The sequence below is a fragment of the Eptatretus burgeri genome, chromosome 1 (genome assembly GCF_056783735.1).
Source record: "Eptatretus burgeri isolate ZD-2024b chromosome 1, Ebu_testis_v1, whole genome shotgun sequence".
Lineage (NCBI taxonomy): Eukaryota > Metazoa > Chordata > Myxini > Myxiniformes > Myxinidae > Eptatretus > Eptatretus burgeri.
The window spans coordinates 5,799,302-5,817,282 of NC_140961.1; the positions used below are offsets into that span (position 1 = coordinate 5,799,302).

The 17,981-nt window shown below is 46.4% G+C and overlaps 1 pseudogene; it reads right to left on the minus strand.

The window, feature by feature from the left end:
- Positions 1-4,490: 4,490 nt before the first annotated feature.
- On the minus strand, positions 4,491-8,402 carry LOC147033805 (uncharacterized; annotated as a pseudogene).
- Positions 8,403-17,981: the final 9,579 nt, after the last annotated feature.

Consider the following 17,981-nt stretch of genomic DNA (forward strand, 5'->3'; position numbering starts at 1 on the left):
ATATATATATATATATATATATATATATATATATATATATATATATATATATGTATATATATATATATATATATATATATATATATATATATATATATATATATATGTGCATATATATATATATATATATATATATATATATATATATATATGTGCATATATATATATATATATATATATATATATATATATATATATATATGTGCATATATATATATATATATATATATGTACATATATATATATATATATATATATATATATATATATATATATATATATATATATATATATATATATATATATATATATATATATATATATGTATATATGTATATATATATATATATATATGTATATATATATATATGTATATATATGTATATATATATATATGTATATATATGTGACAGGTGGATAATGAAAGCAGATCACACAAAAAGGTAAAACAAAGCGATGTCATCTAAAAATAAAATTACATGACGTTATCGGTGGGAGAGGCACCACCCGGCACTATGGTCCCAACACAGTAACTCGATGTGAGATGTGTACATTTTTATTTTTTTATATGTATCAATGTCGAAGTGACAGGTGGATAATTAATGAAAGCAGATCACACAAAAAGGTTAAGAGATTCTAGAGGTTATCGTTTCTGCGGAAATGAAATAAAGCCATGGACACATGCGTCTCTGAGTGTTTATAAGCAATTTGAAGACATGAAGATGAGGCATTCGATGATATGAGTGAGGAAAGTGGAAAAACATTTTTAGCGCTTTATCCTTCAAAAAATATTGCGGCCTGTTCCATGTCAAGGCGTTGTTGCGCGGGCCAAGAATAATGGTGAATTAAGACCCCAGCAAAGGACAGTGAGGTGACCAAGGATGAGCCAAGATAAAAGATAATTAAGATCGTTAATTATCTTCAAAAGGTGTGTTTAAATTAACCCAAACACCCAAATTTCATTCATTCACTCCATTGGAGTTCTCTTCGTGTGCATGCAAAGTTTGGGGTTGCTCGGTTTCATGGTTATGGGGTTATGGAGGAGACACACACTGACTGACTGACACACTGACACACTGACACACACTGCCATTTGTTACTATAGATGGATAGATATAGATTAGGGAGGCCTCCCTACTCTTGACAGAGTTTTTGGGGGGAATTCCCAACAAGTATACAAATGCTTCAAGGCAATATTGAGTCTGAATAAATCACTACTCAGTCAGAGGACTCTCGATTGAAGGTGGTAGGAATTTGTAATTTGTTTAGAATGCTGGCGATAACTAGCCTACTCTTCATGAAACATCCAAATACAATGCGATCCCTACCAGTTAGAATGACCAGTGCTGGCAAATGAGTCCTCTGTTTTACACATTGATGCCTCGCCCTGAATCCACGGTGATAGTTTATAGCTGGGTCAAGTTCTAGCAGATGAGACGAGAGCTGTGCTCAACATCCCAGCACACAAAGTTCAAAGTTCCAACAGAAAAATATGAGAACTTTGAACATGGTATGAGGAAAGTTCCAAAGTTAGAGATGAGAACTTTGGTCAAAGTTCCAGCACACCAAGTTCAAAGTTTCAACAGACAGGATTAGATTTTTTTTCTCTACAAGAGTGAGGCTCAGAAAGAATGCTGCATGTTAAAATGATGACAGTTTCCGCGGCATGTGGTTAAACCTCGTTTGAGGTACAATATTCTACCTGTGCTTTTCCACGTCTGGAAGTCCCCTCTATATTCTCCACGTCACCTCTTCATCACCTTGCTAATTGTGTAATTTTACACAAATTTTCCACTAGGCTGGATGTGCAAATTAACCTCTCAATCAGTGTTGCTGGAGCAAAATCGTAGTTAATCATAGCTCAGGTAACTCACGATCTGTAAAAAGCCCAGCTGTGAGTCTGAGCAGGAGATATAAAACGTTTCCTGCTGAGGTTCAGTCTTATTATCCGAAATAAAAAGCATCAGCTGCATTCTATTTCCAAAAGGGATTATGTGACAAATATGCTTCATTTTGTTAGCTTTCAGGTGGCTGACAGCACACATCATGTTTGGTGCATGATAATTACATTGAGATAATTAATGAGCTTTAAATGAGATCATTTTCGATAATGAGCTTTAAACAACCTATTCAATCACACTAAGATACACATTTGGTATCTGTCTGACTGTCTGTCTGTCTATTTTTTTGACCGTGATACATTCAGTGGTTACTTATCCAATCTTAACAAAACTTGACAAGGCCAAGGGTCCCATGATGGAAGTAGTAGCAACTTAATTCCCCCCCACCAAAAGGGTTTTCCACCTTGGGCGAAAACCGTGTTAAGGTGTATATTCATGTTAAGATCGTGGCATTTTTAAAAGGCCATTTCTATGAACAAAAGTAATAACAACACCAATGATAATATCGTATTATTAATGATATTACAAAACAATATTAATACCGTTAGCTAATGTGTATAAAGAGCGCCATTATATAATCATGGCTATCAGTTGGTGGGGTTCCGGCTGTGAGAGTTCCAGGGGTTTTGTCTCTCGGGTGCTGTTCAGTTATAGTTGTAATAAATACTCTGCACTGTTCCTTCACCGATGGTATTGTAATTTGTTTATTGTGTCTACATAAAGTTAAACACATCCTACTGGTGTGGTGGCAGCATTTTTTGGGATCGTTTTCATTCCTCTCATCAAAGGAAATTGGTGTCAGGGGTGATCCACACACATTTGGGTTTCCTTCCCTTTGGTGTGCATATGTTGTTTGTGGTGCCGAATCCAGTGCGTTCTCTCATGTCAGTCGGGATATATGACTTCTGAGTGACATTACAGTGACCACATCAATAGCATAAAGTTTTTGAAACTTGTATTTCAAAGAAGCAGATGCAAAGTCAAATGAGGAAGTTCACCATGGCATACAATGCAATGTCCAACAACATTTCCCGCGTTGAGTTATTTCCACCACCCAGTGTCCCAGTCTTGCCGGCTCAACTCATGCGTGTTCACCTCATTCTGCATGGTTGTCGAACCATGGAGTCTTGGCATGGTGTTCTCTCTCGTCGGCTGACCCGTCCATGATGATTAAAGAGCTTAAAGGAATTATTTCCTGATACACAATCCTAATGAGTTTTAATCAACCTGATAAGAATTGGCTCCACACGTTAACAATCGCTATGGACATTACCACCTCGTTCACTCATTGGAGTTTAATCGAGTGTGGGGACGATGGATACACACGGCTCGTCACATGTCACCCTTCTCACTACAAATCCCTCTCGCAAGTTTATATAGTATCACAGAACAATCCCGTGCCTTCCAGCAAATGTGATTCGAGTCCATCCTAGAAGTTTTGTCTGAGAACATTCCAGCACCTTCATGAATCTTACTTGTCAGCTTACAGTACAATACTGCCATCTACAGTCAAAATTAGCTAATTACATCAAGCAGTTTATATTACAATTTACTTATCTGTGTTACACAAAAGATGTAACATATAACTGTCAACTTTACTCGTTCATTTATAGGCATTTACTTATGCCTACTCACAAATATCACAACATCGAGCCTTTAACTGATGGTGAGCTTCAGTGACACATTCATTCGAATATCGACCTCAGCTTCGGCCTCAATGCAATGGCATGGTACAAGTGTAAACAATGGCAGCCTCACATCATTCACCAAAGCAGTGGTGCTTCAGGAAATTCGTGGCCAGAACCTCACCAAAAGTACACTTTTACACTGGACCTTAACTTTGCCCTCTTCCTCGTTGACAGTTTCACTTGGGAGAAGAGAACCAAGGCTAACCCTCTTCATGAATTCAGACACAGAACATGTTGGTACTTCTCCGGGACTTGCAGTAAACTTACTCGACCTGATGCTCGGGCACACAGTGAATGACGACACCGTTATATCACTAACCTCTGTGGTCAAAGCATCAACATCGCTTGCTTCAACTATCTGCCTGCATCATGGTTTCCAGGCCACCAGTGACCACCTCTTAGACTTGGCTGATTTACAATGCAGTCAGATGAAAGGTTTGAGGACCTGTATCAACATCTGATTGCTTGCTTTGAGGATAACCTCTTGCTGAAAGATGGGCTCAGCCATCATGACTTATCTCTTGATGAGGATGAGATGTCACCCTCACTGGAGAACATTATGGTCCTATGCAGGTTACAACTCATTCATCCCAGCCTACCCATGTCTTGTGAAGCAGAGGTATGGCACTGAGCTCAGGTCATGCACCCTGGCATCCATCAAGCCTGAGATTTCTCAAGCCTTGGGTTTCCTGCGAGATGAGATTCTCACATCTGCTGATGTCAAAGCTCTACACACTGATACTTCCTCCTTCCAGAAGTGGCAGACAGTTTCACCCTCACTGAACAAGACCAGACCCCATAACTCCCTCCCTTCATGCACACAACTAGTATCATGCGCGCAATGCAAGCAAACCAGACAACCAGATTTCTTTTCATTTTTATTTTTTGTATACATTGTCAAGGCTCATGTGAGAGCTAACACACAACACATGGCAAGGGGGGCATGAGACAAGAGGGGAGGTAGTGGGAAGGACAAAACAGTGTGGAACAGAGACATTAGGAGATCTGTGGAAGGGAGAGGGATGGGATGGGGAACATGGGGAATAGAAGATGGGCATTACAGGGACTTTGAGGAAGGAAAGCAGGGAATTTGAAGGAGGTGGGCTTGGGTGGATTATCAGGGGTAGAAAATATCGAGGATTTGAATGGGGGAGGACAACAGGTGGTGGTGAACAGCTGTTTTGAAGGCCTGGAGGGAAGAATGGGAATGAATAGAGTGAGGGAGTTTATTCCAAAGGTGGGGAAAAAGAGGAATGAAAGAGTGAAGGTGAGCAGTGATTCGTGATTTTGGTAGTTTTACCAGAAGGGGGTTGTTGGCGGACCTTGAGCGTCCAGTGGAAATGTGGCGGGGACAAATCGCAGAGAGAGAGAGAGCAGGGGGGGGGGCGAGGCTGGAGAGGAGACTGTAGAAGAGAGAAAGACCACCGACCAACCTGCGGTGATTGAGTGAGAGGCCCAAAGACTCAGCCTCATTGCGGGAGATGCCAATGATCCGAAATGCCTTGGTTTCTACAGCGTGAAGCCAAGAAAGGTGGGAGACAGGAGCACCAGCCAAGAGGGGAGTGCAGTACTCTATCAGGCTGCGGGCAAAAGCTTTGTAAGTAGTCAGGAGCTCAGATGGGCCGAGGAAGGACTTTGCACGACGGAGGATTCCCAGGAGGGTGGGGGGGGGGGTAGGAGACAAGAGGGGTTGGAGAGGGAAGGACAAAACGGTTGGGAAACAGAGACATTCGGAGATCTGTGGGAGCGAGAGGGAATAGCAAATCAACTCTCACCGACTCAACTAAACCCAAGTGGCAAGGATTATACAAATAAAAGAACACCTCCCATGCCACTCGAGCCGAAACTGCTGCATAAAGCAGCCAAGAAGGCTGACCCAACACATAGTTAGGGAATTTTAGGAAATTGTATTGACCATCTGTGAAAAAATTGCTTACCAAAAAATTTCTTCACTAACCTATTCATCTTGGTGTCTACTAACACCTATTAATTAGTGCAAACCCAAATCCTTGTGGAAAATTCTGGGGAGCCAATCAAAGTTCAAGTGCTCAGAGGGCCTGCGCGAAAAAATCGGAAAATTAACTTTTGCCAATATTGACTTGTGGGATGTCGAACTAGGGGTTTTTTGGAGTACTGAATTGATTCCAACCATTATTTTTGAGAAAAAAAACACTCCTTGATTATATAAAATGTATTTTATTGACATTTTTAATGGAACTGTGCTCAATGGAAATGTTGCCTCGTCAGCTTTTACAACCTTTTTCATCAAACTCCCCAGTATCTTCCTCACTCCTCTTGTCATCCAGCTGGTTTATGTTCAGGAAAGATTTACCATGACAAATGCCGCAAGCAGAAATACACTTGACTCCTTGCTTTTTACAGCAGCACCTGAGTGAGCTGCAGTCCCCCACACAGTTGCAGCTGGCAAACATCAGGATGTAGTCTGGTGCAATGGGGTCTGTGGAAGGGACTGGTGCATATCCTTGCTCAGTGAGTTGCCATCCATAATCCTGGGCATCCAACGATGGACTTTGCAGCATCAGCCAGTCTCTAGTCTGGAGGTAAGCTTGGAGAGAGTGCTGTGCTGCAGCTCCTGTTGTCAGGGGGAGTTTCTCAGGTTTTATGCTCCCAGTAGCAGCTCGTTTGCTGAAGATGTCGAATCTCAAGTCTTTGGAGGATTTCCCATGGAACATGAGCATGAAAAGATCACAGCCTGCTTCAATGATATCACCTTTCTCAGCTCGGATGTCCATAAACACATCCATTGCCCTCTTTGCTTCATCAGTCTTGCAGAGCTTGCTTAGCAAAGTTGGTTTGCTAAACCCAAAAATTGCAGACACTGTATCGCAGCAGGAGAAGCTGTGCAAGAAGATGAGATACCTCCGGTATATCTCTGGGATGGCCTCCCGGATCTTTCCTACATTGTAAGATGTTTATTTGGCTGTCGTGAGGAAGATCGGATGGTCTGCAACATGATGAATCAGCATAACCAGGACGTCTGTGTCCTCAGCCCTCACCTCGACGGGGGACTCTCTTGCCTCATCTAGAGCTGCGTGGACGATGGAGGCGTCGGCATCATTGGAGCATTGCTGTACACTGATTCCATTCCTACTAAATGTCTCAGCAAGGAGCAGAACGAGCTGGGCTTTGTTGTTCTTGTTATCAAAGAACTTTTCTCTTGCAATGATGATTTTGAGATCCAGACGAATTTGAATGTCACAGCATGCATTCTTTGTTCGTCTCAAGTGGTCATGGTCCTTGGTGAAGCTGCCATATTCGTCAAAGACCACCGTTATCTGGGGGCAATGGCTCCCCATGGACTTCACAAACCGGAGGTAGCTCTCAGCAACATCCTTCCAAGTAAGGTTATCCTCTCACTTCACATTGTGCAGGAGCCACCCACCATCAACCACAAGGCTTGTGCAGGGGGGTTGTTCGACAGGTGCCGCACATGCCTTCAGGGACCTTGCTAGGGCAGCCTTGTCTGGCTTTCACAACTTTTGATTTTTGTCAAACGGAGACATCGGTTTTGGCGTCAACTCAAAGAGCAGAGTTTCTTTGGTCTTGACTTCACGCTCACTGATGACAATGAGGCGGTTGAATAGCTTCAATGAGTCAATGACCAGCTTCTCGCCATTGACTTTGGGTCCAGATCTGAGGCTTGCAAGTGATTTGACCTTGTGTTTGGTTACCATTGCATCCACAAGTTTTCCCATCCATCTTAGCCTGTATGGCTCTGCCATCTTCTTCTGCTTGATTAGCGTTGACTTGGTCTTCGGGAGTGCTGCTGAACCCAGTTGAGAAGGACACCAGAGTCTTCTTGTCCCGTGTGGCATCGACATTGTTGACTTCCTCCAACCACCCAACTATGGTGTTGACAGCATCATTATTTCTCTTCATTTGGGCTCTTTTAACGTTGGTGTGGACAGGTACCCCACATTTGACAATGCTTGTTTCTAGCTCTTGGTGAATGAATGAAAAGTGGTTCAGAGTCTGAACCCAAGACTTATGAGAAGACTCATTCCGAAAGCGGCCTCTGTTTAGACCACCGGAGGATTTTGCCTCACGCATGAGTGTGGTTTCTATCATGATATCAGTCCATGTGCCAGACCATTCATGGTCTGGGAACCTGACTACATGGTTGCCGTACAAAGTTAACTTGGATAGAGTTTCCTGGAACATGGGACTCTTCTGTCGCTGATGCATCAGCTGTACATACAGCCTTGCTCCCTTTGCGTACTGATGGTGGCCCGCTGCTGCGAAGGTATTGAGCATTCCAATGATGCAGCTGAGATGACCTGTGTGGTCTGGGACATGCTCACTCCTGATGAATACCTTGATGAGGTCGATTCTGCCATAGTACATAGTCGATTTGTCGATGTTCCATGGTCCTAGATGGACTATATAATAGATGCCATAGTCGATTTGTGTCAGGTGAGGTTCGATCTGTGACCTGCTACAGGTACCATGTAAACCTATACTAACCTGTTCCATGGTCGGGTTGTCGGCGACTAAACCGTCTCCCCCACCAGGTTTTCTGGTGAGGGGGTGTTTGGATATGGACACCCAGCAGGATTAAAAACAAAACCTGTCAAAGGGTGGAGGAGCTCCTTGTGAGCCAACGGCCATCCATATCTAGTGCCCAACTGTGTCTGCAGATGTCCTCCTGCAGTTGGGTTACTTCTTATTAGGAGGTTGGTGGCAGGATTTGCACTCCGGCCACCGTAAAACCCTTCATTCGGCAAAACGCAAAAAAATCTGAAAACCCACTCCGTGGGAGTACCTCCTGTGCAGCTTCCCTTCGCAAGGCAGCTCACCGGATGACGGGATTGGGGCAAAGCCTTCGGGACCCCCAATCTTTGATGATAGGAGGGAAACCACGGGGTAACATCCCTGGGTCATATTGCGGGAGAGTGTGTCGGAGTGGTGCTGAGGTGTCGTCCACCAGACGGCGGTCTCCTTGGGTTAACCTGAGGCGGTCCCTTCGGGTGGGTGCCAGGAATGTCCTATCCCTAAGAGAGGATGATCACCTGTCTCTGTTATCATCTGAGCTCAAGCGTTTGGACATCGGGATTGCAGCACTCTCTGAGGTTCGGAGAGCGGATTGCGGCGAGATAATGGTGGGTGGTTACACCTACTATTGGTCTGGTCGCTCTGATGGTTACCATACCCAAGGAGTTGCTGTAGCTGTGTCCAAGAAGCTGACCCCAATGATAATTGAGGTAACACCGGTCAACGAGCGTATTATGAGATTAAGGATTCGTCACTCCTTAGGTGTCATTTCCCTGGTCTCTGTTTATGCTCCGACTGAGACGAGTGATCTCACCGTGAAGGATGCCTTCTACGCCACACTCGAGTCTGTGGTTGATCAGTGCCCCAGACGAGATACACTTCTAGTCTTGGGGGATTTCAATGCATCGACTGGAACTGATAGGGATGGTTATGAGGTGTGTGTTGGTCCCCATGGGTCAGGAACTATGAACCAGAATAGCACTAAGCTCCTTGACTTTGCAAGAAGTCATGGACTTAGGGTGGCTGGTTCATGGTTTCAGCGCCCACAATCTCATCGCTGGACTTGGTATTCCAACGCTGGCGGTGTGGCAAAGGAGATTGACCATGTCCTCATTGATGGTCATTGGAGGATGATCCAGAACTGCAGGGTCTACCGAAGTGCTCAGTTCCTCAATACTGACCACAGGCTTGTTGTAGCAACTCTAAAGCTGCACCTTAAATCCTGGAGAATGGTACCATCCCAGCCTAGGCTGGATGTTGCCAAGCTCAGGGATGAGAGAGTAGCTGAGGAGTTTGCGAACAGGCTGAGTGGACACTTGGGGGGTCTGGGTGCTTTGGGGGGTCCTGAAGAGTTGTGGAGCGCCTTCAAGACCACCGTCCTTGATGTTGCCGGTGGATGTCTTGGAGCTCACCTCAGGGCAAAGAAGAATTTTGTCTCTCAAGGGACACTAGATACCATTGACCAGAGTCGCAGGGCCAGGCTGAATGGCAGAGCTGAGCTGTTCAGGGAGCTGAGGCGTAAAACTGTACGTGCACTGAGGGTGGACAAGGAGGCCCATGTGTGAGGAATCTGTGAGGGGGTAGAGCATCACCTGTGGACAGGTGATTCTCGGCCCGCTTACAGGGGAATTCGCACATTACGTTCATCCAAGCCCATCCCCACGGAGCACTGCAGTTCGAGCAGAGAGTGGTAGGCTCTTGACAGAGGAGTCTGAAGTGAAGGCCCGCTGGGCCAGTTACTTTGAGCAGTTGTACCAGGCTGATCCACCAGCTGTCAAGTTGGACGTCAAGGGTGTTACAATCCCTGTTGCTGACCCTCGAATCAACTGTGGTCCACCTTCGCTTGTGGAAACACGGGCTGCGGTGAACCCGTTGAAACGGGGCAAAGCTCCAGGGATCTGTGGCATCCATGCCGAACTTCTCAAGGCTGGTGGAAATGCTGCACGCGTGTCATTGCATGCAGTTTTGTGCTCTGCCTGGAACACAGGCATCATCCCAACTGACTGGAAGAGGGGCCTTGTTGTCCCTCTCTGGAAAGGGAAGGGTGATCGCCAAGACTGCAACAACTACCGAGGGGTGATGATGCTCTCAGTGCCGGGCAAGGTCTTTGCTCGGATAATTCTTGATAGGGTTCGCCACCATCTGCTTGGGCACCAGCGTCCAGAGCAGTCAGGCTTTACACCAAAGAGGTCAACGATTGACCGTATCCTTGCCCTTCATGTCCTCACCGAACGCAGACGATAGTTTCGGCAGGGGCTGCTTGCAGCCTATGTTGATCTGTGTAAAGCGTTCGATTCAGTGAATCGGGATGTCCTCTGGAGGATTCTTGGTCTTCGTGGGGTGCCACCAAAACTGATCGATCTGATGTCTGAACTCTACTCTGGTACTGAGAGTACTGTGAAGTGTGGTGGTACCATCTCTGACTATTTCCAGTTGTTACTGGATTTCGTCAGGGATGTGTACTTGCCCCCACACTTTTCAGCACTTGTATGGACTGGATTTTAGGGAGGATGTCGAAGAGATCAAGTTGTTGTGCATCGTTTGGGAATGTCAAGATCTCGGACCTTGATTTTGCAGATGATGCAGTCATCCTTGCGGCGACTTTAGACATCCTTTTGGGGGCCCTCGAGGTGCTGAATGAGGAGTCAGAGCCGCTGGGATTATGGGTTTCTTGGGTCAAAACTAAGATCCAGGCTTTCGGTGACATCTTGGATGCTGCTGTCCTGTCTGTGTCTGTTTGTGGTGAGGATGTTGAGGTCGTGGAGAGATTCACTTACCTTGGCAGTGATATTCATGTCTCTGCTGGCTGCGAGTCAGAGGTCAATAGACGTCTGGGTTGGGCCTGGGGAGTCATGGATTCACTGGATCATGGGGTGTGGCACTGCCGGTACCTGTGTGGGAGGACGAAAGTCCGAGTCTTCAGGTCCGAGGTACTTCCAGTCTTGCTCTATGGGTGTGAGACTTGGACTCTGACCAAGGATCTGAGACGGAGACTTAATTCTTTTGGTACCAGGTGTCTTCGGAGAATCCTTGGCTATCGCTGGTTGGATTTTGTGTCCAACGAGCGGTTGCTGAGAGAGACTCGGATGAGATTTGTTACCTGCATAGTCCTTGAGCGTCAGTTGCGGCTGCATGGATATGTGGCTCGTTTTCCTGACGCTGATCCTGCTCACCAGATTCTCTCAGCGAGGGAGTCTCATGAGTGGAGGAGGCCAGTGGGCCGACCACATGCCTCATGGTTGCAGCAGGTTGACCATCATCTCAAGGAGATGGGGATGGGCCTGGCATCTGCCTGGGGGATGGCCAGACGGAGGCCCCTGGAGTACCGGCGGAAAGTGGACGCAGCGACGCGCTGTCCTGGCACATGCTCCCATACCTGACCTGCCATAGTACCAGACCCAGAGTGCTGGTGTCCTTCCTCCTTCAGCTAAGATCTTCAATCTCTCTGCCATCCTCTCCTCGAAGACAGTGACTATCCTTGGTGCATATGTTAGATTAGAGGAATTTTGATTACCTGTTGTCTCATCTTTTGCAGTCCTGATGAAGTCCTCCATGTCTTCATACTCCTGCTCACTGAAGACACCTCGCAGCACGAACTTGGCAATTCCTGCAGATGCAAGAAGGTGAAACCGAATGGCCTTGGCATAAGCCCCGCCTGAGAGGATGTGTTCTGCTGTGGTGCTGCCTGGATAAACTAGCTGTATGACCTCTTGCAGCCCAGGGTCAGCCATGACCATCCCGATTGACCCGAGGAAGCTTTTCAGGAGGTGAAACCCACCTAGTCTTGTGATGATGGGCAATTCAGACTGGAGTACTATCTGCGTTGCTTTCAACCATATAGGCAGGTCAAATGTTATGAGGGCAGAAGACGGATATACTTCTCGCACGACTGTACAACTCTGTTTTATAATCCACATGGTATCTCAACTTGCTGTCTTCTCCATTGTTCCAGTCCTCATTTAGTCTCCCGATCAACGCTGCATCACCCACAAGCTCAGAATGTGATAAGATCCGTGGGTGGCCTTTATTGGAGACTTTGGAGAGCGTATGATTTTCAATCCCGGAACCACCACAGATGAAACACCTCAAGCCAGGTTCAGTCACATCCTTGTCCATATTGTCCGAAAAAATAAGACTTTTTTTTGTAAACAACAGACAGGACATGAAATTTTGACACAAAACAGACAGAACACACATACAGTGATGTGTTTTAACATTGATAGGTCCACTCTACGTTGAATATATTCAACGTTTATTGAGTCCGGTACACAATAATTTTATAGCTAAAAGCTCTTAGCTAACGTCAGCTAACACAGAGAATTCTACTGAGCATGAGCACAAGTATATCCAACAATACAGCAGTGGTTTCAAAAATGTTGTATGGTGGTTTCAGCACAATTTGAACAATCTGAATCAATTGAGCCAAATTACCGCAAAACACAGTCTGAGATATCTAAAAATGTATCATTGTTATGGTTGTGGAAATTCGCAAACCACCATTCAGATCCTGTAGGTGAGATATCTCTGTCAGTACATGTGTAGTTAGCCCCAAACCCGTTGTTTAGAGGGAATAAATGTGATTCATTTGGGCTGCGACGCTTTGAGATAGCCGTTTTTCTGTTCTACCTTTATTTTGAACCAACCGCCATCACACAACAACCACCAACCACAACGCCGCTTCACAACAACAACAACGCCAACAGCCACGACCGTTACCTTCACAACTCACTCCCACAGCATCGCATCATGCCATTCCCAAACGCACCATGACCATCAAACCACCACCATAAACTCTCCACCACCCTCACCTCCCTAATTCTACCACCATTCCCGCACCACCTGTGAGCACTGAGCGTCGGGCTGTCCTGGGCTCGTACAAGATACGCGCCAAGCCGTGAGTGCAAAATGCGGCCTTTCCGAGGAGAATTCGGATCAGGAATGCTACACGCCCACTTCTGATCCGTCCAATCAGCAAGCGCGGGGTGGCTTGGCCCCGCCTCCAGGCGCGTCTGTGTAGAATCGAGATATGCAAATTCTAGGATCAGGGGAGATTCACGCCCCTTTTCCTCCGTCCAATGGGCGAGCGTGGCTCCGCTCCCGAGCTCATCCTGATCCGGAAATTTGCATATGGGTTCTCCTGCCGGCCTATAAAACGCCGAGCAGAAAACCAGAGTCCATTGGCAGAAAAGTGAAGAGAGTTTTGGGGCAGAGAGAAAGAAGAGTTGTTGCGCAAGAGTTGTTGTTGCGAAGCAGTCAAGTCGGGTTGGAGCGCGGAGTGGAGTCGGGAGGCGAGGGCGTCCAGGTGGTTTTCTGCAGTCGGCTGAGGAGAATTGGGGGAAGAGTCCGAGGAGCTCGGGTCCGAGGCAAGGAAGACGGCGGTCGGCGACGAGGTCGCGGTGGAATCGCTCGTCACTGGACCCAAGCAAGCCAGCTATACTCCTTCCCCAGAGCATCAACAATTCCCCCTTTCCCCCGCGCTGAGATAGTGCGAAAAGGGGGGCCCCGTTCCCACCCCACTCCAAGCGGTGCCAACGAAACCCGTGAAGGAGCACGAAGTCGGGGCACCGCCGCGCTGCCACATTTGCGGCTCATCACGAAGACGCGGGTAGGACCCCCCCCCCCCGTCTCGCGGGCCTGGCCGCTCCTCCAGGTCCCGCGCACACATTGGCCTACGGGCCCGTCTGCCCCTCTTGCCTATGAGGGTGGCTTTCTTTTCCTTTGCTTTTGAGTAAATGTGTGTCGGCGCCGTCTGTGAAGTAAAACTGTTTTAGTGTTGCTGTGTGTCGGTCTTAGTCGGTAGTATCTCTGCGTCATTGTTTCTTTTGTAGCATTTGATATATGTGCATTCTGTTTGGCTGTATATGTGTGCTCTCCGTGTGCCGCGGAATAAATGTGCATTATGTTGAACTGTTTTCCCGTTTCGCTTCGTCTTTTCTTTAATTGAATCTCTATCTTGCTTCACGATACCGGGCGTAGTGGTGTGCGCCTGTAATCCGGCTACCCGGAGGCTTGGGTTGGAGGATCGCTTGAGGATGGGGCTCTGCACTGGGCCGAGCTATGAGAGGGTGTAAGGCAGCCCCGAATCATGGCGAAACCCAATCCTTATCCCTGTGCCGTAAGAGGCGACCAGGGTTGCGTCAGGAAGGGCATCCGGCGTTAAACCTATGCCAAATCAGTATGCGGATCATAACGGATGATCCGCTGTGGCGATCCCGAAAGGGAGCAGCTGAAAGACGAACAACAACAACATCTTGCTTCACGTAACGGGTTCGTCGTGGGCTTAATACGCGCAATAATTAATCGGAACCGTCGAGGCCGACGATAACACCGCTCAGTTATCCCGATAGCACGGAATGGCTCGCTTAAGCGGCCCGTGTCCGGAGTCGACCTGCGGCGAGGTGCGATCGCCCGGTCTACCATCTGCGTGGGTACTTAGGTAGGTCGAGTTTGGCGAACAACCCTATCCCACGCGGGTGGCCGATTGGCACGATCGTGGTGAGGCCGAAAGGCCCACCCGTGACTAGCTCCCGGCGTTAGTCCGTGAGGGTCATGACAGAATTGTCCATCCGGTGGGCGACGTGCCGCGATTCGAGTCATGTGACCGTTCGCACGCCGGCGGGCACGAATTCGCAACAATATCAATATTTACGGCCAGGGATTCATTTTTCCTCAAATCTAATGGTTGGAATCAATTCAGCACCCCAAAAAACCCCAAGTTAGACATCCCACAAGTCAATATTGGCAAAAGTTAATTTTTCCGATTTTTTTCGCGCAGGCCCTCTGAGTACCCGAACTTTGAATGGCTCCCCAGAATTTTCCACAAGGATTTGGGTTTGCATTAATTGATAGGTGTTAATAGAAACCTAGATGAATACGTTAGTGAAGAAATTTTTTGGGAAGCAATTTTTTTCACAGATGGTCAATACAATTTGCTAAAATTCCCTAACTAATAAGCATAATGCTGAGTCAAACCCTTCCCAGAGTCCCTCCACAGCGATAAAGATATTCACAAATAGTACACACACACGCACACACACACACACACACACACACACACACACACACACACACACACACACACACACACACACACACACACACACACACACACACACACACACACACACACACACACACACACAAAGCCTGGTGTTGGCGCAGTGGTCAGGGCAGCGGCTTGGGATCCAAAAGGTCCTGAGTTCAAGCCCTGTTGGGCCACTGAATTAATACACCAGGGGGTTGACTCAGCCTGTCATCCTTCTGAGGTCGGTGAAATGGGTACCGGTGTATACCCTGGTTAAAATAGGTGTACCATATCCCTGTGTCGTAAGAGGTGACCAGGGTTGCGTCAGGAAGGGCTACCGGCGTAAAACATGTGCCAAATCACTATGCGGATCATACAGATGATCCGCTGTGGCGACCCCGAACGGGAGCAGCCAAAAGAAGAAGAAGAAGATATATATATACATATATACAGGGTGTCCCAAAAAAATAAAACTTTTCATCTGCAAAGAGGATGGTCATAACATATATTTTTTAAAAAAGATATATGGCTGGATAGAAAGCTGAAAGGTTGACTTTCATTGTACCAATGTCAAAATTGCCACCAAAATTTAAATTTTGGTATAGAATCGTCGTTTTCTTTTCGACCACATGTTCGACATAGGCTCCACATTGTCCGATCACTGCCTGCAAACGCGTTGTCATGTTCTCCATCACGTTGGGAAACGTTTACTGAGGAATGTTCTGGATTTCTTGGTGGATGTTTTCCTTCAGCTGATCAAGAGTGTGAGGCCAAGAGTTTCCATAGATCCTCTCCTTGAGATACCCCCACAAGAAGAAGTCTGGAGGAGTAAGGTCAGGGGAATACGGTGGCCACTCAACGTCTTCGTAGAGGGAGATAAAGCGGCCCTCAAAATGTTGGTTGAGAAAACGCCTTGTTTTCCTGGCTGTATGGGGCGGTGCCCCATCCTGCTGGATCCACTGGGTTCTCATCTGGATCAGGTTGTTTCTCCTACGGGCCTGAGTACGTAGCTCAGGCAGATAGAATTCCTGAATCATTTCGCATAGTTCCTCTGGTTTACCATGCAAGTGCATCCCTGGTCATCTTCAAAGAAGTATGGACCAATTATCCCATACCAACCAACTGCCACCCACATGGTGACTTTGAGAACAGATTGAGACACCAGTTCAGTTGATGCATTACCAGGATTTTTAGTTCCCCAGTACCGAAAGTTTTGCTTGTTTACCTCCCCGGACAAGTGAGCATGGCATTTGTCCGTCATGTGAAGTTTTTTGAGGAAGTCTGAATCTTCCTCCAATTTTCCTGAGAACCAATTTGCAAAGTTGAGTCGTTTTCGTTTCTGTTGATCAGTAAGCACCGTTTCCATTTGAATTTTGTATGGAAAGGCATGAATGTCTTGGCGAAGGATCCTCTGAACGGTGCTCTTCTGAATGTTTGTCTTGGCAGAAAGTCGTCGAATCGATTTTTTGGGATTCTGAACGACCGCCTGTCTCACTGTTTCCACATTTTCTTCACTACGACCTGTCCTCTTCCGACCACTGTGACCCTTGTGAAGGTCACAGATGGTTCCCACATTGGTAACTTTGCGATGGTGCACTTTATTGTCCAAAAGTTTGGTGCATGGTGCAAGTGGATACCGAAATGTCGAGTAAAGACGTTGCACCTGTATGACACTTTTCGTCTGGTGCCAAAGTTCAACAAGTTTCATCCGTTGTTGTATGGTCAGTCTTGGCATTTTTCTGGAGCTTGCTTGGTTTCAAAATAAACTTCAGGGTCTCTGAAACAAGAAATGAAGCATTACTGACAAAATTACTGCTTTTTTAGGATCAAACAAAGCATTTTAAAAGTTGTATATTTTTTTGGGGACACGCTATATATCAAATATACAAACATATATCTCAATCTCACTCCCTTCAAGCGTACACACACACACACACACACACACACACACACACACACACACACACACACACACACACACACACACACACACACACACACACACACACGCACACACACACACACGCACACACGGGTCCATCTAAAAAGTAATGGGACTGACTTTACAGAAATTTTATTCCAAAAAATATATTGAAATCACAGCTTGTCCCCTTCAAAATAGTTTCCCTCCAGTCTCACACACTTGTCCATCCTCTTCTTCCACGCTTCGATGCACCCCCGGAAGGTTTCTTCTGGAATCCTCTGGAGCTCCATCGTCATAGCCTTTTTGATGGCCTCCACATCAGGAAATCGGGTCCACTTGATCACCCCATTGAGCTTTGGGAATAGGAAAAATCACAAGGGGTCTGCCGAATACGGGGGTTGCTCCAGAGTTGGCACATTCCTCTCCACGAGAAACTGTCGGATGCTCAGGGCACTGTGAGCAGGGGTGTTGTCAGGGTGGAGCACACAGGCATTGTTCTCCCACAGATCCCTCCTCTTGTCCCGACTGATCTTATGAGGTGCCGGAGGATCTCCTTGTACACGTATTGATTCACTGTATGACCCTGTGGTAAAAACTCGAAGTGGACGATGCCCTTGATGTCAAAAAATGCGATGAGCATCACCTTGACCTTCAACTTCGACATCCTTGCTTTCTTTGGTGTTGGTGATGCTGGACTTTTCCACTGACGACTCTGCCGTTTGGTCTTGGGATCGTCGTCGAATATCCACGATTCATTACCAGTAACTAGTACGTGCCCGTAAAAAAAAAAAAAAAAAATTATAAATAATTATTCAAACCGCGAGCAACAAACAACAACCACACAGGCAGTTTATTTACACCAAAAATGAATTACTTTACAAGATTGATTAGAGAAATGAATGTAAAGTATGAGGGTGATAACACACCTTTCC